The 23,232-nt window shown below is 45.0% G+C and overlaps 1 protein-coding gene and 1 long non-coding RNA gene across 15 annotated transcripts in view; both read right to left on the bottom strand.

The window, feature by feature from the left end:
- The window catches only part of KALRN (kalirin RhoGEF kinase), a 637,395-nt gene that overhangs the window by 95,649 nt on the left and 518,514 nt on the right, over window positions 1–23,232 (bottom strand). The gene's annotated exons all lie outside the window — the stretch shown is intronic.
- Window positions 5,878–22,145, bottom strand: LOC124237930 (uncharacterized). Its single transcript, XR_006888182.1, has 4 exons — window positions 22,069–22,145; window positions 9,196–9,356; window positions 7,571–7,653; window positions 5,878–6,195 (listed from the first exon to the last, which is right to left on the bottom strand). It is a non-coding gene; the product is annotated as an uncharacterized LOC124237930 (long non-coding RNA).

Raw genomic sequence — 23,232 nt, 5'->3', positions numbered from 1 at the left:
ACCACTGTGCCACCAGGCCAGCCCTCTCTTGGGTTTCACTTTACCAATCTGCCAAATGGAAAAACAACTCTCAATCATCTTTACCAGCCCTTTCACCTTTAAGAGTCAGAGATATAGAAGACTGAAATTTGTATTCTAAGCTGACTTTTAGACACCATTACTGCAGAGGAGGGCCAACATTTCAAATCCTTCCCTTTGGCCCCAATTCTCACAGCAGAAAAGGCAGCTCCTAGAAGTCAGAGTTAGAACCTGAGCTGGGGAGAAGCAAAAACATGTGGTCATCGATCACCAAAGAGAAGGCGAGAGGGGAGGCAGGATGTTGTACGGTTTCTGCAGATTTCCAGTGACTAGTCCTTGGGCCTGACTCAGCTGCCCTCCACCTCCCACTCCTGCTGGGCAGATGGCAATGGGCTCAGTCTCTCAGCACCTGTTTCTCACGACCCTTGAAAATCCTGCCATTTATTCTAGAGCCTTAAAGTGTGTGAATTTATAACAGTCGAAAGTAGCACAAGAGACCATGAATTTGTAAAACTGTGGGGAAATGCTTAGACAATATTAAGTGAAAGAAGCAGGATACAATGTTGAGTATAAAAACTGAATCAGCTGTGCTAACTATGCATACAGTCATGTGTCACAACAATGAGGACACGTCGTGAGAAATGCGTCATTAGGCAAATCTGTCATTGTGCAAACATCATAAAGTGTACTTACACAAACCTAGATGGAATAGCCTACTACATACTTAGGCTATATGGTACTAATCTTACGGGACCACCATCGTATATGTGGTCTGTCGTTGACTCAAATGTCATACGCAGCACATCACTGTATATTTTATACACATATAGAAAAACGACTGAGAGAGAAGTAATGACAAGGTGTCTAGGATTAAGTGATATATTTTCCTTAATTTTTCCTATGCTTTCCAAATTATCTACTATAAAGATATATTCCTTTAAAAAGTATATCATACATAAATACATACTCATGAAATTTCAAACAATACCTTAGAAGATTATAGAGTAAAATGTCTTGTACCTCTCTCCAGCTATTCCCTTATATCCCAATTCCACTCTCCTACCTAGAGGTAACTACATCTGTTCGATGTGTGCCTCTCAGACCATTTTCTGTGTATTCACACACACAGTTTGGTCTTGTACAAAGCAGTTCATACTACATAGCTGAATGTTTCTATATAGATTTTTTTTTTTCCATTTAACAAAGGGAAGATCTTCCCATGTTTATATTTTCTTTTCTGGTAGTTTTAGATGATTGCATAAGTACTCCACAAGAAATCCGTACCATAACCATTCTCCTACTAGAAATAATGCTACTACCCATCTTCTTGTTTGCTATTACAAAAATTGCCATTTGAACATCCTGTGACAAATGGAGAGCTTCTCTAGGGTATACTCTTAGAAGTGGGTCAAAAGACATATACATTTTCAATTTCTATAGGTTCTGCCAAATGACCCTCCAGAAAGCCTATGTCAATTTATATTCCCACCAGTGTATGACTATCTATTTCTCCATCCCCTTACCAATAATTTTGTCAACCTGAAGGGTGAAAAATGATCTTATTTTTATTTGTATTTCTCTGATTACTATTGATATTATCCTTTCAAAAGTTTATTGCCTTTTTTTTTTTTAGAGTCCTGCTTCTTTATAACTTTTGTCCATTTTCCCATGGGGTTGTTGGCCTTTTTCTTATTGATTTATAAGAACTCTTTATATATTTTGGATATTAATCTTTTGCCTATTACATAAATTGCAAGTATTCTCTGTCAGTCAATCATTTGTGTTATCTTCCTCTAGAGTGTCTACTACATTTGCTTGAAATCCATCTGAAATTTATTTTCATTGACAATGTTATTTGGGGACATAATTTACTTTAACGTTAGGAAAAATATTTAAAGTAGAAACTTCAAAGAACCTTTGTTTTGTATTTGTCTTTTAAGCCTCCCATATTTTATGAATCAAATTTATGGATATTTTGTGTGTGTGTGTGTGTGTGTGTTTGAGGAAGACTGGCCCTGAGCTAACACCTGCTGCTAATCCTCCTCTTTCTGCTTGAGGAAGAATGGCCCCAAGCTAACATCTGTGCCCATCTTCCTCTGTTTTGTATGTGGGATACTGCCATAGCACGGCCTGATGAGTGGCATAGGTACGCGCCCAGGATCCAAACCTGTGAACCCAGGCTGCTGATTGTCATGTGCTGAACTCAACCACTACACCACTGGGCCAGCCCTAATTTATGGAATTTTTAAGGAGACAGGACTATGAGAAAGGATGAAGAAGAAGTCTTGCCACACATCTCGTAGCCTGGGCATTTTCATAGCTCAGTGACTGCACCGCCCTGTGTGAGCCCTGAGCTTGTCAGATATATGAGGAGCAGATCTCAGGTTCTGGCTCTCAGGGAGGTTCCCGCACTCCTCTGGGTCACCTGCCACTAAGGAAGGCTCCCATCTAAGAGAGGACACACTTCAGTGTAAATATTACATAAGTCCAAAGTTTAAGGACCTAGGAATGTCCCTTATGAGGACAATATAGTAATTACTCTGAAGCATAATTCTTCTCATGCAAGGACTCCAGTAAATGTGATTTTATTTCTCTGTCTTAAGTTTCAGTATATTTAGGATCAACAAAGATGTGCTGAATGAATTTATGAATATGTTAAGTCAAATCTTTAAGTCATTCATGATGGAGATTATCAGAAGGTATTGACTGGGCACTGAGATGACAAAGGACGGTAAAGTTAACTAGATTTTCCAATAAAGCCTCAGGAGAGATGCTAGAAGGTGTGGCAAGAATATTCTGGTGTGCGTGTTTGGGGGGTGAGGGACCTCAGTCATGTGTAATGAAGGAGAGGGCGATTGAGGCAGGGCCGACTGCTACTCCGCTCTTTAGAGTTCTGACACATCACACTGCCATGGGTGAAGAACAGGGGCTAAAAAACACCTGTGGGTGCACAAGCATCTTTATTAGACATGTGACATCCCAAAACCCTAAGGTACTGAAACTCCACAATTGGGAGTCAAAAACTGATACGGCGCCTGTAGTCACCGCAGCTCAGAGGGGTGGGCCACAAGGAGTCATCTGTACTGTCCCACCCGATTCCTCTGGTGACTGTGGCCATGGGTATGGTAGACAGCTGACTAGGGTAGAGGTCAGTGTGAGGCCAGGACAGGGAGGGTCTGCACTGTGCTGCCCCCACCAAACCCAAGAATGACCAGGGCAGGTGGAGAACAAAGGGTCCTGGGCCCTGCCTGAAAGTGTGGGTGGCCTGTCAGTGTTTCACTTAGCTATGCTTTTGCCCATTTAGACTTTTGTTGTAACTTAATATTTTCTAGTTATAGAAGTAACTAATGTTATTGTAGGAATTTTGAAAAATCAAAAAAGTTTAAAGAAGAGAAAAAAAAACCCCACCCAGAATCCTTCCATATAGCTTGTTTTGGTAAACTTCCTTCTGGTCTTTGATAAATAAATGAATTGTTCTCTTTCCTACAAAAACTTACCTTTTTTGGGGGTATAATTTTAAAATTCTTTTTATTGTGATAAAATATATATAACAAACTTTACCATCCTAACCACTTTTAAGTGTACAGCAATGTTGTGTAATCACCACCATCATCTACACTCACCTTTCGTGCTTTTACTGAGAACTTACAACATGAAAGCTCTGCTAAGCATTTGACTGCCATTCTCGTGTAACATTTGCAACACCAAGTGCACAGGTGCTATCAGTATGCCCATTTTACTGACGGGGAGAATGTGGCAGAGAGAGGCTAAGTCCTTCACGGCAGCTACAGAGCTGATAAATGACAGAGCCCACACTCAGGGCAGGTCTGCCAGACTCTGAAGTCTACGCTCTTACAGAGTTTTGAGCCCCATTTGGATGAAGGACCACAGTGGGGGTAAGGGTGAAAGCGTCTTAATGAGCCTATTATCTGCACACACAAAATTGAATTTAAAAATCTCAAGTTCAAATTTCTAGCTAGGAAAATCTGAAGTATTTCTAACTCAACAGAATGGAAATTGCACAGTACTCATTCTCTTTATTTTAGTGGGATAATTTATTTTAAGGATCACAAAAATATTTATGGGGCTTTTATGAGCTCATCGGCAACCTTCATCTCTCAAACCTATTTTCCACCATTAAGCACCTCAACTTTCAATTCTACCATCGCAAGGTTATGCAGAGACAACCTCTGTGGTTCAGGAAGAGTAATCTAGTCCAACAGCGGCACCGTGAGTAGCTCTTGCCAGAGCTCGGCGGGTGACCTCCGTGCCCCACTCGGAGAACACACTGTTCAAATCATAGAGCAGGCTTGAAAAACGGGAAAGCAATCCAGACAATCTATTTTTTCAGAGTTCTCACTCTGTGGGTTTTTTGTGTTTGCCACTCACGTGTCACCCCAATTCTTTCAGAAAAGGGATCTCTTAGTGATAGAATCCAGGTCCAGGGCACACAACAGAATCACAAGTGTGAGTTGACGTTGTTCATTTCCTTTATCCTAGTGGTGGCTCTGAGAAACCTCAAATAAAACCACTGGGTTCCATCTGGGAGCAGTTTTTCCTAGCTGTATGATGTATTCTCTAGCAGATGGGGGAGGGCTGAGCAAGGGTGCTGGGTAGATAGAAACAATAAGGTAAAAACACTTTTCTTTTAAAGATTGGCACCTGAGCTAACAACTGTTGCCAATCTTTTTCTTTTTTTTTGCTTTTTCTCTCCAAATCTCCCCAGTACATAGTTGTATATTTTAGTTGTGGGTCCTTCTAGTTGTGGCATGTGGGACGTTGCCTCAACGTGGCCTGATGAGCAGTGCCATGTCCGCGCCCAGGATCCGAACCAGCGAAACCCTGGGCTGCCGAAGCAGAGTGCGTGAACTTAACCACTTGGCCAGGGGGCCAGCCCCTAAAAACACCTTCTTCATTCCCCTTTTATTCTCATCAAGTTTAGCATCAAAATGAGGCAACTTTACTTCAAAGCAAGGGAACTCGATAGACTAGCATAAGGGAAAACTGACTTTCTGAGACAGAACCCCTAAGCAAGGACATAAATTTTTAACATCCATGATGCGGGGCAGGGAAGAGATACTCTATTTCAAAACTCAGCTGGGTCCATCCCACAGGTCAGACACAGCTTGGCTTTCAGGCTGCTCTCCTCTGGGGAAGCCGACCTCCGCATATTGGCCTGGCCTGTGGGCAGAGCCAGTGGTAGGAAGGGAGAATGGCTGATGGACATCTCCAGGAAGGCTATACTTTCAGTTATCTGAGTCAACAGGTGGGCTTAGGGAGATGAAATCCAATCCTCTCATTAGGAGAGGTCTGCAAATCCTAAAGAAGGATCCAGGAGCATCAACACAAAGGAGAAGCAGGGAATTAAATCACAGTAATTCACAGGCTGCCAAGGCTACGGGGAGAAGGCAGGTGGAACAGACAGGATTCTGGGAGGGTTGTGATGACTAGAAACAGCCTCCTTCGGAGAGTCAATACTATTTTAAGAGACAAACAAGTGTGACTGTGGTTAAAGATAATCACAGTCAGATGTTGGCAAAAGTAGACAAACATTTCTAGGCCTCTGCCATTTAGGGTATAAAAGTGTGCGTGCGTATGCCAGGCAATGCTTATGTTATGAACTTTGGCAGCACAGGGTTTATATATGCAAATATAAGTAACACCGCACAAGAAAAAGTTGCCTCTGGAACTGCTAAGCCATTCCATAGCTTCAGGGACACAATATGGAACTGTACCAGAGTCCATTACAGGAATAAAAATATAGACTTGATACAAGGATCAGAATCTGGTTGGGCAGCAGGTAAGTGGGAGAGAGTAGAATATTAACAGGAAACCAGGACTCAACTTATCAACCACATGCTCTCGGGGAAATCATTTCATGTCTCTGAGCCTCAGTCTGCTCATCTGTGAAATGTATAGGCTGACCCCTCAGAGCTGGAGACCAAAGGAGATACTATAGTACCAGATGATAAACTGCTGTCTGTTCTTCATTTCCAGACACTCCATTCCCATGCAGGACTCTGTCCTTCCTCATGCCATTTCCTCTGCCTGACATCTTAGGACGTCTTAGATGAAGAATATCCCTCCTGACTCTTCAAGACTCCATGTCACCTCTTCACAAGGCCTCCCCTGTACACGTCTTCCTCACTCCTCCAGAAGAGCTGGCCCTGCTGTCCTCTGAGCGGGTACAACAGAAGAGGCAGAGAGATTTCAGTTGTCCTTAAACTCACTGCAGTCTCTCATTAGACTAAGCGATCCACAGGTCAACAGAGAGGACACCCGCGGGCTGCCTCCCCAGCACCCATTTGTCTCTTTCCCTTTCATAAGGGTGATCCAGATTTCTCAGCTTTATGAGTTGAAACCCTGTCCCTGCTCAGTCTCCACCGCTGCCCCCCGGGAGTGGGTCCTAAAATAACTGAAATATTTTATTCCCTGGGCCACGGGGATTAATTCAAGGATGGTCACATGACCTGACTCTTTGTGGACAGGCCCATAGGGAGACAATTTTGGGGACTTTTGACCTCTGCCCTCTCAATGAACATGAAGGTGTATAATGAGTTTTACTATTGGAAAAAGTAATTAAATCTAACCAGTAATACATTTTACCAAAATGTCAACTTTTTTGTTTTTGTCTCAAAGTGATGAATGTGGTTACTGAATACAAGAAGCTCTGATTGATTGCTGATGACAGAATAGAAATTTCTGAGCCATAAATAGCAGATATTTACCAGAGCACAGCAGAGAATTGTAGTAATTAGAGGAACACATCCAACATGATCAACTTTGGACAGGAATACAGAATAATGGCACAAACTAAACTAATAAATAAATATAAGGTATTTAGTAGTGACATCCTGAAGAATTGCTTAAGAACCCAACAGACTGGCCTCTGGGTGTAGGGAGGAGACTTTTTATCTCTTTCTTAATGAAAATTGTCACCCTGAATCAGTCCTAGGACCAACCAGATCAGCAACTTATTTTGAATGGGGACACTCCCAGGGATTAAAAATTGGGCAAAAGGCCCAAGTAATGAGAAGCCTAAGTTACAAGTTTGTTTTCCTGGAAAGCTTTGAAAATATTCACTAATCTCCCATCCCACTTAATGGTTCATCTAAAACTGCTGCCTATAAGTCGGAGAAATATCTGCCAATGAGAAAGAATATTATTGTTTATAAGCTGGCATTTATTGAGGGCATTCTATGCACCAGGAGGCCAGGAACTACACTAGGTGATACACACACACTCCACACCTTTTTTATTTGAATCCTCACAAACGCCCTAGGGATAAACACCTGTATTTTCCCAATTACACAGATGAAAAAGTTAGCATTAAAGTTAAGTAACTAGACTAATGCAATTTAGTCAGTGCTAACACCAGAATGGGAACTCAGTCCGACTCTCTCTAACCCACGCTCCTCCCTTAGAGACCTGAGCTAAAGAGACAATCACCCGGAAAAACTCTCGGTTTTCTTACAGAGAGTGACAGATGAGCACAAGAGAGCCAACGGGCCCACGTTCCCTTCTTAGTCAAGTCCCTGTTTGTGATACGAACCTGGACACTTGCAGAGAGTGCTAGAACCGGGGCTCCAGAAGCTTTGTGATCTGGTTCTCCTCTCAACTGCAAGTCTGGGCACTCTGAAAGACATATAGTCAGGGCAGCCTCTCCAAACCCACCTCCAGACTTCTATGCTGATCAAACACAAACAGAAAAATAAGACTGTCCTTGGGGCTGGCCCAGTGGCGCAGCGGTTAAGTTTGCAGGTTTTGCTTCTCAGCGGCCCAGGGTTCGCCAGTTCGGATCCTGGGTGCGGACATGGCACTGCTTGGCAAAAGCCATGCTGCCGTGGGCATCCCACATATAAAGCAGAGGAAGATGGGCATGGATGTTAGCCCAGGGCCAGTCTTCCTCAGCAAAAAGAGGAGGATTGGCAGTAGTTAGCTCAGGGCTAATCTTCCTCAAAAAGGAAAAAAGACTGTCCTATTTAAGTCATGATCTGAGGGTATTCTAGCAATGTCATATATGTCATATATATGTATGAATTTTATGGTATAGGGTGCTAGTCATGACTATACATAGAAATTGGAGGTGTGACTAAATTATAATGAGCTAAATTTTACAAATTAAATCAGTTTTCAACGGTTTGCATGTACACATTTTTAGTATAAAAATTGTGCACAGCTATTTCACCAACAGAATTACAGACACTGCCCCTGTCCTGTCTCTGAGATGTGTAGCCATTGATACAGGAAAAGATGCAAACCAAACAAAGATACAAGCTAGACAACCAAACAAGGGCTGAAATCTATACAACACAATGTGTAAGACTGTACCTCATAAACCTGGTATCAGTGACTTTGGAATAAAAGAGTGAACACACAACTGTGGTGTTACGCTTGGCAGGAAGCCAGGGTAATTACAAATCCAGGTGAGTTACATCATTGTTACTTTACAGTGGGAGGAAACCGAGAGGGTAGAAAATTTGGCTGACCTTCTCCAAGGGACCCAGCCAGGCTAGGATCAATGCCATTAGTCACTTTGGATGACTATACTTCTCCCTACTCTGAACTCCACCTCTTCCCCTCTCAGGGTTGATCTGGGCTTTTGGGGAGCTTTGCCCACCTTCTCTTCTAACTCCTACACACACACACCCCTGAGAACAGCCCAGCTCTGATTTTGCTCTTGCCAGCCCTAGCTTGCATCTGCTGGCAGAAGGTTACGGTTAAATTTAGACCTGACCACCTCACTGGCAAGGAGCTGGGAAACTGGCTGTTTGAGGAGATCCATAGACACTCTGGTAGACTTGGCTGCTTACACTCTAAATGGAAGCACTATTCGGTGGTTAGGATGTAAGTTAAACTGGGAAGGGGGTATAATTTCCAAACCAGAGCACAAGGAAAGGGACTTAAGAATTAGAAAGGCTGATGGGCTGGCCCCGTGGCCGAGTGGTTAAGTTCGCGCGCTCCGCTGCAGGCGGCCCAGTGTTTCGTTGGTTCGAATCCTGGGCACGGACATGACACTGCTCATCAGACCACGCTGAGGCAGCGTCCCACATGCCACAACTAGAAGAACCCACAACGAAGAATACACAACTATGTACCGGGGGGGCTTTGGGGAGAAAAAGGAAAAAATAAAATCTTTAAAAAAAAAAAAAAAGAATTAGAAAGGCTGAAACAAACCTCAAAAGGTTATTGAGGTCTTCTCCTGCTTTCACACAGAATCCAAGGACAGAAATAGGCTTGTCTTTGTTTTTAAACCTCTTTGCAGAATGGGAACTGGAAAAGATCTCAGAGGCCGTTGAGTACAATGTGCCGCATATTGTCGAGTCAAGTCTTCAACACTGCAGAGAGAGGGTCACTCAGACTCAGCTGAAACCTGACATCATTCTTGACTAGCGGCGCATCACTGCAGGAGGCAGCAGCTGTGGATGGCAATGCCTCAGTGCAGAAACTAAGCCAGGTGAGAAAGCCTCAGGTGGGTAATGGTGAATGCGACTCTGGCCCTTTTAATCTGATCCCAGTGGCAAAATACGTAGGAATATGACAGCTCCACAGGGACTCAGGTCATGAATTCAGAAGTGAAGGCCTCAGCAATGATCCTTTGTGGACACGGTACAGGTTCCTCAGGGGCTTGTGGACCAAAGAATGGCACGTGAGCTCTTGAAGCAAGCCAGCGCCAAGCAAGGTATCAAAAAACGCAAACTCCATAAAGCTGCCTGGCTTTATGTATCTTTATTTGCCCTGTGTTCTCCCATAATATTTAGCAAAACCTTATGGAAAGACTCTTTAAACTTGGTTCAGAATGCAAATAATACCCACATGGGGACCAGAAGAATGGTAGTAACAAGACTTTAGGTACTTACATCAATTGCTCAGACAGGGTCCCTTTTGCCCCGATCCAAATTCCACCTCTTCCCCACTCCCTCCAAAGATATTCTCATAGCATCCTTTGAGAACACTTAGAAAAATCTGTGTGTGTGTGTGATATATCTGCTGCCCCTCTAAACTGTACATTTACGAGGGCAGTGCCATGTCCATTTTGTTCACTGGCTGTGATTTCTGACTATTTCCTGGTCCTAGAGGAGGCAGAGATGACCAGTCCAGAAGATCTCAGGTAAGGCCCTCAGAATACTGTGGCAGCCACAGACCTCCCTGGGTTCCCTAGAGCTTCACGGGACCCTGATTAGATGGAGCACACTGGCTATCCAGGCCTGGCTTCAGATCAACCCTGACCTTCCTGGCTTGGAGAGTCATAGGAAGCCCCCTTGAGATGTCTCGAGAAGGTCCCCTGTGTTGGCTGGCCTTGTCTGGAGACTCCAGGCCAGTGGGGCAGACTCTGATTTCAATAAGACCAGCAGGACCTAGTCCTCAGCACCAGGTTCTGGGAATCCAGCTGTGACTCCAGAACACTAAAGTTCCCCCGGAACCCCTCCAGATATTTAGAAACACCAGATGCAAGTGGCCACCGGGGGGGCTGATTTCTATGGGAGCAAATCTAGAGCAAGTGGCTAGGACACCTGAGAGTGATTTCTGACTCACTGGGGTCGCTGGCCCCCTCAATTCCTTACTTCTAAAAAGCTGGAAGTCTCCCCAAAGACTTGATCCAGTGCTTCCATCCTCCCCATCCCCCCAAACAAAAGTGCAGGAGTATGCTACATTTCACTGTCTTCTCTACCAAGATATAAATAAGCACCATGCTACAGACAGAATAATATCATTTTACTAATTACCAGTTGAGACCTCAGGCAAATTATTTCTCTTTTCCAAAGTGTTCTTCTCGTGGATAAAACTATGATCTTTATGATCTGAGATGCTGTAAAATTCTAGTGTTCTACGATACCCCATAAACAAGGCATGCTATATATACAGCTTTCCCTAGGCAAGTAGGGAGATGGTCCCAACAGCCTGTATAGCACCCTGCTCAGCCAGGCACTCAGTGCTGCTTCATGAGGACAAAAACGGGGATGAAAAATGCTGGTCAGAATGATACAATCCAACACTCAAAGTCATTCAGCTAAACAACAAAACAAAACGTGCCCAAGTTCAACCAGGAGCTCCACGCACTCAGTCACGTGTCTCCAGAGCTCTGTCTCTGAGGCAGAGCAGCGGGCTCCCCCAGCCCCGCCACACAGCCCTAGCTTATCTCTTAGACCCTGGAGACACGCAGCCAGCAATGCTTCTTATGTCACATAAAGAAGGACTGGAGTGAAGTCAGTCAGTAGCGAGGGCTTGGAGAGTTGGGAGACGGCAGGGTGTTGTCACTCTCTTCCTGCTCACTGTTCTTTTCAGGACTTTCCCTCATTACGTTCCCCAAAGCTGGCTAGATCTGAGCTCTGTGAGGAGAACTTACAGTTGAAGCCCTGTTTGTTCCCTCACAAACTATGTTGCTCAGAAAGGAAAACGTGTAACTGCTTTTCTTCCAAGTTTCAATTGAGAAGGTCTGTGGGCATCTTTAAGCACCAGAGAGACCACAGTTCCTCTGGAATTATGGAGAGCGCTGGGAGGACGGCCTAGGCTTCGCCCCGGGGTGGGATGAAAGGATACAGAGTTGGAAACTTTCTACTCTGGCACATCTGTGTATCATGGACGATAAGCTCTAGGACAGCTCCAATAGAAATATAATGCAAGTCACAAATGTGAGCCATGTATGTAATTTAGAATTTTCTAGTAGTCACATTAAAAAGTAAAAACAAACAGGTGTGACTAATTTTACTACTGTATTTAACCCAATCTCTAAAATACCATCATTTCAATAAGTAATGAGCATAAAAATTGAGCAACATTATTTTTTTGTACTAAGTCTTGGAAATCTGCTATGTAATTTATAGTCACAGCACATGTCAATGTGGACTAGCCTCATTTCACCAGAGGCTCATCTAGCGAGTGGCTACTCAAGTGGACAGAGCAGCTCTAGAAGGCAGGTCTAACTCGCTTTCCTCTGTGGTCCTCTGCATGTACCTGCTGCTTTGCTTACACTATATCCTCAGCCCTTTAAAAACCCCTTCCTACCTGTTAGGGCCCAGAGAGAACCCCATCTCCTGAGAAGTCCTCCCAGGTCACCCCAGGCCACTGTGCTCCCATCAGCTTCTGCATAATTATTTTAGTCAGCAATCAGGTAGGACCTTGGAGCATCTTTCCTCTTATCGTCTTCAGCAACTATTTTCTTTTTTTTTTTGTTATTATTTACTGTTTCATTCTTATGGAGCAGTAGCTCCCAAGCTGGACTGCAGGATCCTCGGGTGCATGGAAACATCTTAAATTGTCTACGGTCACTAGTCTAATACCTGCCACGTGGTACTCAAATATTTGGGGCTTGATACAAAAAAATGCTTGGCTCAATTTTCCACATGATTAAGAAACTAATGAAATCATTTGAATGTGACGGCTGGCACAATTCCACAGACCTCTATATACTCATTAATGCTAACAGTAATCCAACACTTACCTAGCACTTACCAGGTGCCAGTTCTAAGTGATTTACAAATGTCAACCCATCTAAGCCTTGTGAAAACCCCATGACTAGATTCCATGATCATCTCCACTTTCCGGATGAAGAAATGGAGGCAAAGTTTATGTAACTTGCACAAAGATAGACAGATAAGTTGCAGAACTGGGCTTCAAGCTCATTCTGGCTCCAAAGTCCAAGCTCTTAACCCTCATGTTATACTGCCCCTTCATCCAGAATAACCACAAAATATATTTTTTACACCCTGCATATCCTGCGTCTGCCAAAGAATCAAAGGCGTTCGTTTATTATACTCTCAGCCAGAGTATTTCCCTATTTAAAAAGAATTAAGTTAATTCAGAAAATGTAAACAGAAGCAAACAATAGGAGACACATGAAGTTCCTGGTCCCAGAGGATGTTTCTCATAAATCCTCTTAAAACAAAGAACAGTACACTTTTCCTTTCAAAGGGTATGAAACTTGGGGATAACTGGTCACAAACAAATCTGGAAATTCTGGATGCCTTTTGATTCAGGAACTCCATTTCTAGAGACTTATCCTAAGGAAGTGATTATGGGTGTGTGTCAAGACTTAACTATAAGAATGGCCATTACAATATTGTTTATAATAGCAAAAATTAGAAACAACCAAAAATAGGGAGATTTTGAATATAAAAACAAACCATATTTACACATGATAGAATGTGTGTCCAGTGCTATGGTGATAAACCAGCTCTCTGAATAAAACAAAAAGCCTTGATTTGTGGGGTCTGCTGACTTCCCCAGTATAAACACTCTCACCATGGCAGTTCTCAAACTATCGATGGTTTTATCAACCCACTCTCAAAATCCTTAATATTTAATAATCCCGATTTGAGCTGAGCTGGCTCCAGCATATCACCAAATGCATCCACAAAAACATCGTAGAAGTTGTTCAATACATGATGTGAAAAAAGTTTATAACACTACTATATCATGTTTCTTTATTTTTTTGCTGGGAAAGATTCAAGCTGAGCTAACATCTGTGGCTAAACTTCTTCTTTTTTTTTTTTTCCTCCCCAAAGCCCCAGTACATAGTTGTGTATTCTAGTTGTAAGTCCTTCTAGTTCTTCTATGTGAGCCACCACCACAGCACGGCTACTGACAAATGAGTGGTGTGGTTCTGCACCCAGGAACTGAACCCCAGGCCACTGAAGCAGAATGCAAAGAACTTTAACTACTAGGCAATTGGGGCTGGCTCTCACATTTCTGAAAAAAAGAAAACAAAAAACCACACATGGAAACAAAAGGCTAAAAGGATATATTCAAAGTGTTGATATGGTTATCTCTAGGTAATGAAATTTTATCTTCATTTATCTGTATTTCCAAATGTTTTCTCAATGTTTACATATCATTTTGCTAGGCAGAAAAAATTAATCAAAGCTCTCTTTCTCAGTTGTAATAATTTACAAATAACCTATTTTCAGAGGTGTGTCTCAAAATAGGAAAAAGAAAAATCTCTGAACCTGTTCAGTGCAAGCCACTGCAGAATTAGAAGCCTGAGGAGTGAGAGAATTCCTGGTACCACACAAGCAAGGGAAGGAGGAGAGGGGTAAAACCTGGGTGAGACCGTGCATACTGGTCTCCTGAGGAAGACAGGTCCTCCCCTGAGGGTACATCATACATCCTGCAGAGAGAAAGGGAGGTGGGAAGTAGGGAGTGGAGAGATGTAAATCCTAGGACAAGAATCAGTCTGTCTATATAGTCTGATTCTGGAAAGATCGATTTCTTAGTCCAGTGCCATTCCTCATCTCTTCCCACCAAACTTTTAACCATTATATTAAATCAATACTAACCATTGTCAAGTTCAAGTCTTACCTGCAATGAAACACTTCGCAACCATTAAAAATATCCTGGAGGGGCCGGCCCCGTGGCATAGTGGTTAAGTTGACGTGCTCCGCTTTGGTGGCCTGGGGTTCACTGGTTGAGATCTTGGGTGCGGACCTACACACCGCGGCTGTAGAGCTTGGGGAAGATGCAGGGGGAATTCCTAATTCTGACCCCCCAACCCTGGCCCTGGCAAGTGAAAGGAAATGGCAAAGAGGCCTCTACCACTTCTCAAAGCCAGAATCCCGGTGAGCAGGAAGCCTTCCATCATAGAACACTTTTCCCGGAGCTGGCGGGAGGGAGGAGGAAGGTGCAGGGAGGGTGGAGAGAGGAAAGAGGAGTAAAGAACAGACCAAAACAAGCCACTTCGAGGGCTTGTTAAACAGACCCCAGGTCACATCCAAGAGTTTGAGTCAAGGGAGCTGAGAATCCGCATTTTTAACGCGTTCTCCGGTGACCATACTTGGAGAACTTCTGTTCTAAATAGAGAAAAGGAGGCACCGCACAGGTATGAGACTGAGATGCAAAATCTGTGCAGAAGCAGTGTGTTTGCAATTCTTTTTCTTTTTAAAATTTTTTTTAAAGATTGGCACCTGAGCTAACTGTTGCAAATCTTTTTTTTTTCTTCTTCTTCTTCTCCCCAAATTGCCCCAGTACATAGCTGTATATTTTAGTTGTGGGTCCTTCTGGTTGTGCTATGTGGGATGCCACCTCAGCATGGCTTGATAAGCGGTGCCATGTCCACGCCCAGGATCCAAACTGGAGAAACCCTGGGCCGCTGAAGCGGAGCGCATAAACTTAACCACTCGGCAATTCTTTTTAACAGTGAGGCTTCGTTTCCCCTCTGGATGGGGGAAGATAACATCCCTGACTCGAAGGGAGCAACGCAGATTCTAACGGTGGGAGGACAGAAATTGGGAATGATCCTGAGAGCCTATTGCACATGAGATGGGGTAAGAGAACAAACACATGGCTGTAACTAATCTCGTCCCAAGGAGGAGCAGACAACTGGAAACAGAAATGTTTTACAAGCTATGTTTCCACCTAGCAGACACCTGGAGACAGACATGTTTTGTGAGATAGGTTTCAGCATGCTGGCAAAGGGGGTTTCCCTTCATTTCACTTTGACAGTTTCCTCACTGTGGTCACTAGGAAAGCAAGAATGTGGAACAACCCGTTCAGTGACTCTGATCCTTGCTCTTTTACCTGGCTAAAGACAACCTGGCAGCCTTCTAGCCCCCTCGCAGGTGTAACCAAGGCTCCCCTCCTTCCAGGAGGTATAACACACAAGGTTCTGTTAACTTTGAAAGACGTGCTCCATTAGTCACTGAAGAGACCAAGCTGCGAAGCCAAGCTACCCGTGTCTCCCATCTATAAGGAATGCACAAGATACTGGTCAAACCTCAGACAAATGTCCAGAACCTCAAGGGCTGCTCTGGGCAGCGGGTCATGATTTTTATCTAGGCAAAAACAGGCGGAAGACGACCTGCAAAGCTTTGCACATGAAGGACGTGCAATAAATCTTGGCTAAAGTGAACAGCAGAACTTCTCCCATTAGATGGTTAGCCAGAGTCAAGGGGCAGGCAAGAAGAGGTGATGTCTTTTTATACCACATAGGTTCCCAGGGTCTGGACTTCAAGCTTAGTGCAGTTTAGATCTTTCTCTAATTCCTGTACTTTGTATTTCTCCTCAGAAAAGACTAACTCTGGGATGCTTAGATTTCTTTCAAATGTTCTTTTATGTAACACACAGTGATTACAACACTAGAAGTGTTATGTGGTTTTTAAAAAATTGACTTAAGAAAAAAAAGAAAAGGGGCCAGCCCTGCGGCTGAGCGGTTGGGTTAGCACTCCATTTTAGCGGCCCAGAGTTTCACTGGTTTGGATCCTGGGCGTGGACCTAGAACCACTCATCAGGCCACGCTGAGGTGATATCCCACAGAGCAGAACCAGAAGGACCTACAACTAGAATATACAACTATGTACTTGGGGGGGGCCTTGGGTTGAGAAGAAGAAAAAAAGATTAGCAACAGATGTTAGCCCAGGTAACAATCTTTATTAAAAAAAAAAAAAAAAAAAGAAGAAAAGAAAAGAAGGAAATCCCTAACATATCTCTAGATCACAAGCCTTCTTCCCCTACAGTAACAACTCCACAGCACTGAGGCACAGTCGACAATGGCTTGAACCAAGATCATTAAATTGCTTAGGAACTTGGATTTATAGTATTACCACCTGGAGGACCCACACATATTTAGCTGGGGATGGGGGTCTGAGGATGGGGTCTCTGTCAAGTATTAAAATTACTGTTACCATTAATAGCTAACCTTTCTTAAGCACTTTATATGCCTGGTGATACGCCAAGGCCTTTACATATATTATCTTAACTAATCCTCACACAGCCCAGTGGGGTCAGCACCACAATAATTCCCATCCATTCTCCTCCAGTACCTAGCGCAGGGCAGGCAGGCAGTTGGTGCACAAACATTTGCCAAGCGAATTAAAACACTGTGTGTTACATAAAAACCAGTGATGCTCAAAGATGGAATGACAGGAATGTATTTCATTGATTCACTTCCACCTGAAAGGGTACACTTCAAAAAAAGAGACAAGAAAGAGAGGAAAAATGGTCCTTCTGAATAAATTGAACCAGACGGAAAATCACGAACAGACATTTACTAAGAACAGCGTGCACAAGCTGCTCCAGGAGAGAGAGAGATGTGCTGGTCTCTGCCTTCTGTGGTCTTGGGACAGAAGAACCCCTCAAAGCAGACCAGTCAGGTCCAATTCCAAACGGCTCCAGACGACGTAGTCACGCCCAAGAACTACAGCTCACTCCACAGTCAACACCCAAGTTCCAGCTTGGGGACTGCCTCTACCCTCCTCAGTTGGGTCAGCCTTGCCTCTGTCCAGAATAAGAGAAACCACACGCCCAGGAAGACAGGAATGGAGTTGAGGAAAGAGCGCTGGAAAAGGATTCTAGTTCCGACCCTGATGCTAAGGCGCTGGATCTCAGGTTCCTCCCGTATCAAAGGAGAAGACCTATTAGATGATCTCTAGGGTTCCTTCCAGTTCTAACTTTCCATGATTTAGCCTCTTTCTGCTTGAGAAACCCCCCTCGGGTTTTGGGCCTATGCTTTTTCTAGGGCCCTCCTTCATGAAAAGTCTGGAGTTTGGTCTAAGCAGAGGGCAGGCCCTGCAGCCACTCACTCACCGAAAGAGAAGCAGCACTTCAAAAGGATAGGAAATATTTTTAGGGCAGGAGAGAAGAGCATCAAGATTCTCAAGAGGAACATCAGGAAGCGGATTACCAATAACACTACGATTAAGTAAGCTATGCCTACAACAGAAGTGAAGCCCCAAGGTTCACTGTTTTTGTTTTTTTTTACTTCTAAATTATTTTACTCTGCTAAAAAATACAGCTAAAGAGTCTGAATTTTAACCTTTTTATCCCAAGTTAGGGCTTACCAACCTGTGGCACATGGAACCATTGAGGTGACATGCCTACAGGATTATCAGTGATTGTTGGACCCACAGCTGTACCAGACGAGGGATATTTGGCTTCAGTTTCCGATCCCCATCTCACCCCACCAAATCCATACACTCCCATCGCTACTGGGTTACATTATGACTGGCAGTCAGTACTGTTATCCAGATAATAATTGATATCCCTGTTACTACTCACTAGTCAGGAAATCAGGTATGGGAAGAGAAGCATAGGATTTAGGTTGGGAACAGTATGTATGTACGGTAATTCTCCCCAGATTAGAGCATATCCCTGGGAGGCAGAGAAAACCAAGAAGTGTATTGGAAAGACATACTTGCTAAATGGTCAGTTCAATTTTCACAGTGGTAGACACTTCCTAGAAGATAAAGAAATGAAAGAGTATGTACGTATCGAGGTCCCAAGGATTTTGTCCTTTGGGTGGTAAATTGAAGTAAACAATAATGAATGCCACAAGGGTTCCTCTTTGAGGTTACCAACACCTTTGTAAAGGAACTTGGTGTCATGGTTTCACACATTAAATTCAGTTACAAAATGATCTGTATTCATTTATGGGCCAAAAGAAAGATATTCACATGAAGTCATAAGGTTCCTGCTTAGTGGTTCTGGGGAAAGGTAGGAAAAAAAAAACCGAAGTTATAGATGAGGATGACTGGGGATGCCCTGTGAACCCCCATAATCCTTACCCGTAGCCTGTGACATCAGACTTAAGCTGGAACCCAACTGCCCCTGTGGTGCAAGAGCCATGGGGACGTGATCCCAGCCCCTCCCTGAGAGCTGATTCAGCCTGGATAGGTCACCACTCCTTCCTCTCTTTACCTCTGAGATACTCAGACTCCTGACCTGGGCATGTCTCAGAGTCTAAGAGAAGAGACGCAGTGGGCTTGAGATGCAAGGGCAACAATACAGCAATAAACAAGTATAAAGCAATCCTGTGCGAGACTCTGTGAAGCAGGAGGACAGTAATCAGGAAAGGTATCTAAGAAGGGACTTTTGTTCACATACCCAAAGTTAATTACAAGTTGACTAGAAAACTAAAGGCTCTAAAACTGGCTTCCACCTAGCAAGTCAGAAAAATCTCTAGGCCCTGTGATCTAAGCAGTCACAAACCCCAGTCTGCAACCCATAACTTAGCAACCTCCAGGTGACCTGAAATCCTTTTTGTCACTCTGAAGCAAGTTGCTTTTTAAAATTTTAAGATAACCAAAGAAGAATCCAGAACTGACCCACTTCTTCAGGCTTAAAGGGAAGTCTGAGTAGCCAAGGCCATCCTGAAACTTCCCACAGAGGGCGACATCAATGATTAATCACCCTTCAGACACACGCATGTCATTATCCCCCATTAGGCTACTTTTTGCTTCCAAAAAGGCCGTTATAAATGTATTTGCTGTCTGTCTTCCTTCTCACCTGATCTCTATATCCATTCTAGGTTCTCGGTTTTCCTGCCCTTCAACACCAATTTCAAGACAGGGAAGAAAGACCATCTTTCAAGAGAAAAACACCAGATAGTTGCCTTCTTCACTTTTCCAAACCAAAAGATAAGCTCAACTAACTTCATTCATATTTTTCTCAAATAGGATATTTAAAGGCCACATGGATACATGCCTAAATCCTTGACTCTTACCCCAGTGTTAACAATCACAACCACTTAAGAGTCACCAGATAAAGTCCAGGATGTATCACTTAGTTTTGAGTCAAAAGTAATCAGAATATTCCACTTCCTCTTGGTTCCTTCTCCTCAGACTTTAGAAGGAGGTGTCCTTTAAATCCCGAGTGACTGGAAGCCAGTTAGTCAAGACCCTTTTTGACTCGGGGGAACCACAGCAGGGGGTTCTGACCCACCAGCTTCCGAATGCAGCTACTGGAGCAGCAGGACAGAGCCAAGTCCTCTCAAAAGAGACAGGGACCACACAACCATCTGCCTTTATTTACAAGGGAAAGCTGTCTTTCAATTGTATTAAGTCTGTACAACCAGAGAAACTGGTTTACCTGAAAAGGGAGGCAGACCCTCCCTGGTACAGATGCCTCCACTCTTCTTGGCCTCTCAGACTCTTCCCTGAGCCCTTCTTTAATTGCAATTGGGCAAGCTTCTCCCCATAGAGTTTTGGGGCTCTGGCAATGCACTCAAGCTCAGTACAAGACCTTATCTTTTCAATCTGCTTCTGAATTGATGCCTACAGGCTGGGTGGAGACTCAGATCTCTCTTTTTGGCTAGAGCCAGGCTGAGGGAGCCCCAGGGCAGTGCTCAAACACCTCAGATACTATTACCCTATCCTGCCTTGCCAGGAGTTCTTTGAAGGGTGGGTAACTCATCTCCCCCACCATCCTCCTCAGATTTCCATCTTCACGTATTTCAGACCTAGGAAAGAGTAACGAGTAAAGCAGGAGAAGGTGACAATGCACCCACCTTCATCACCCTCCTTTTCCCTTTTAAGCAGCTTTCATTGCTTGGGCCTTTTGCCTCCCTCAATCTTCAGCTGACGGTCGATGGCCTCCTCCAGCTCCAGCAACGCCCCCTCTCCTCCCACGCCCCCTCCCCAAGCTCCAGAGCCTGCAGCCACCGCTTTCCCAGTCCTGCAGGCAACAGGCAGCCAGCAGGCGCCCCAAGCGGGCTCCCCACCCCCTTCTTGGCGCCGCCGCGCGGCCGGCCGGCCAGGGCAACTCACAAACAAAGCAGAGGCCGGAGAGACCCCAGGAGAGTTACTCTGCGGGGAAGCTGGGGCTGCCGCACATCTGGACTCAAGGAGACAGCTGCAGGGGCTTTAGATAAGCGCCGCCCCAGTCCCCGCGTTCTGCCTTCTGACAGGAAACGGACTCCCAAGAAGTCCTGCTTGGAAACCCTTCGCCACCACAGCAGCACGACCTTCGGGGCAAACCCACCCCCTCAGATTCCCTTGGGCCATTTCCTGCTTCCTCTCCCTTTTAATTCTCCCTTCCTTCAATTCCCAGCCTTGGCTTTGAATGTTTCTGAACTAGTCTTGGATTTTTGTGAGAGTCCAGGCCCCCTAAGATTCCTTCTCCAGCTGAATTCTGGCTTTTGAAGCTGGCTACATTTCCAGGCTGTTCTAATTAAATGCAGAGCCTGAGAGAATCCAGTGCTGGGCTTATGAACCTTAACGATTTGGGGAAAGGTCCTTCAGATTTAAATTCGTTTTTGTTGCCTTATATCAGCGCAGGACGGAGAATTTGTCAGGGCCGCACCATGTGTGTGACATAGAGAATGGTGAAGGGTCATCTAGATGAAATTTACTCATCAATAACTCAGAGAGAAAGTTCTATCCGGACTTAGAGGAGGATGGGGACGAGACGAGGGCGCTGTAAATGGGGTGGAGGGGAGAGGCCCAACAGGTGAAACTTAAAAAGGGCAAATGTCAAGTGAGAGGCTGTATTCTCACTGCTAACCAAACAGAAACAAAATCTCTGAGTGTTAAAGTGACATGAACAGCTTTAGCAACTTCTGCGAACTCTGTCTAGAAAGGTCCTGATTTCTTTTTCAGAAGAGGCTATACAACTGATAACCTTCCCTCTGGGATCTTTCTTACCATCTTGTTTTGCAGGCCGATTTGGGGGGAAGTTAGCTGTTTTCTGCAAGTCTCCTCAACAACATTAAAATTAGCAGAATAATGAAATACAGTCCTAATTGAGTACACAGAGAGTTCTTGGTTAATTAATGAGCCAAGCTTCGGCCCGGGGTTGCAAACCCACGCTGGCCTGCGAAAGTCCAGGCAGAAAAAAGCCCGCTCCAGTCCCAAAGAAAATTGTCACTTGGCAAAAATAGTTCCTGGTGTAGAGAGAAGTGTCAAACACGTTCCTATAGCTAGAAGTCATCTGTTACCCCCGCAGCTAAGATCCACATGTAAATAAGAGCAGGGAAGTGCGACTCGGCCACTGCGGGGGGGATGGGGAGGTGAGGGCGGACACACAGCTCCCAGCGCCCTCTCCCTATCCCTGGCATCCGCGCCCCACCCCCTGCAGGCTGGCGCCCAGACATCCAAAGTCGCTGTAAGTAACTGAGTTCCCAAACTGCAGCTCCGCATCCAAGTCAGACAGATCATCACCGAGAGTTAAAGAGCCCGCATTCTGCCGGGGAAACTGAAATGAGCGCGGTTCAGAGCCACTTCTCTCCCTGGGCCGCCCTCCCACCCCCTACCCCTATCCTATCCGTCCCCCCTCACCCCTCCCTCCTACTCAGCCGTCCCATTCTTTGGCGACAAGAAGGCGCAAACGCCGACAGTCACTCACCTCTGCACGGGAAGCAACAGCAGCACTTAGCAAAGAGCCACCCCAGAGAGGGACCTCGGGTGTAAGCCCGGTCGCCACCCCTCATGCTGCCGCGCGGCCCCAGCGCTCCGGCATGGCCCAGGCGCCAGCAGCGGTGGGAGCGCCGCGGGCAGGAAACTTCAGCGCCGCGGCCCGGCAGCCAGCTCCCTCCCTCCCTCTCCGCCTCCCTCTCCGCCGTCCTCTCCCCGCACCGCGGCCGGCCGAGGCTCCGACTGCCTGGGAGCCAGAGCTACCTTAGGGAGGAGCGGCGGGGCCGGGCGGGGAGGGAGGGCCTAAGGGGGGCGGAGTTGCAAAGTCCAGCTGTTTGCTGGAGTCCGGACCAGCAGCGTGGCCCAGGGTCTTACGCAACGCAGCCTGTGGCTGTGGGCTCTGGGCAAGCACTGGGCGGTCGGTTTGTAGGACACACAGCCCCAAGCCCCAAGCAGGTGCTTCTCCTTGCGTGCAGCTTCCTCTCCTCAAAGGCTACCCAATCAGCTCTGGCTTAAGATAGACGCCAGATGAGACCAAAGAGGTGGGAGAGGGACAGATGCAGAAGGTTCAAGACTCAATCATGCTTTCTGTCTTTAAAAAGTTCACCCTCTCCTTCCTCTCAGCTTCCCAACGTGGACAGCCTCCTCTGTATTGAAAATATCTTCACCTAACATTTTTCTTCCCCTCCTTTTAATATTTAATGCTAATAAGGATAATAGTGCCACACTCTTTTATCGGTTCCTGGGCTGTGATGATTTTGTGCAAAAGCACACTGGATTTAGAATCATAAAACCAACATTCAAAGCTGTTTGGTCACCTACTAGCTGTTTGACCTTAGGCAAGTTACTTAACTTTTTTGATCTTTAATTTCCTCATTTCAAAAATAAATAGGGCCAGCCCTGGTGGCCTAGTGGTTAGGTTGCGCATACTCAGCTTTGGTGGCCTGGTTCGGTTCCTGGGCACGCACCTATACCACTTAGTGGTGGCTGTGCTGTGGTGGTGACCTACATACAAAAAGAGGAGGTTGACATGGATGTTAGCACAGGGTGAATCTTTCTCAGCAATAAATAAATAAATACATAAATAAATAAATAAAAGAAGAAAAAAGAATCTCTACATTACAGGATTGCTAATAGAATTTTAAAAGACATATCC

This window comes from Equus quagga, chromosome 4, assembly GCF_021613505.1.
Source record: "Equus quagga isolate Etosha38 chromosome 4, UCLA_HA_Equagga_1.0, whole genome shotgun sequence".
Lineage (NCBI taxonomy): Eukaryota > Metazoa > Chordata > Mammalia > Perissodactyla > Equidae > Equus > Equus quagga.
The sequence above is the reverse complement of the archived record's forward strand: the minus strand, read 5'-3'. Positions and strand labels throughout refer to the sequence as shown.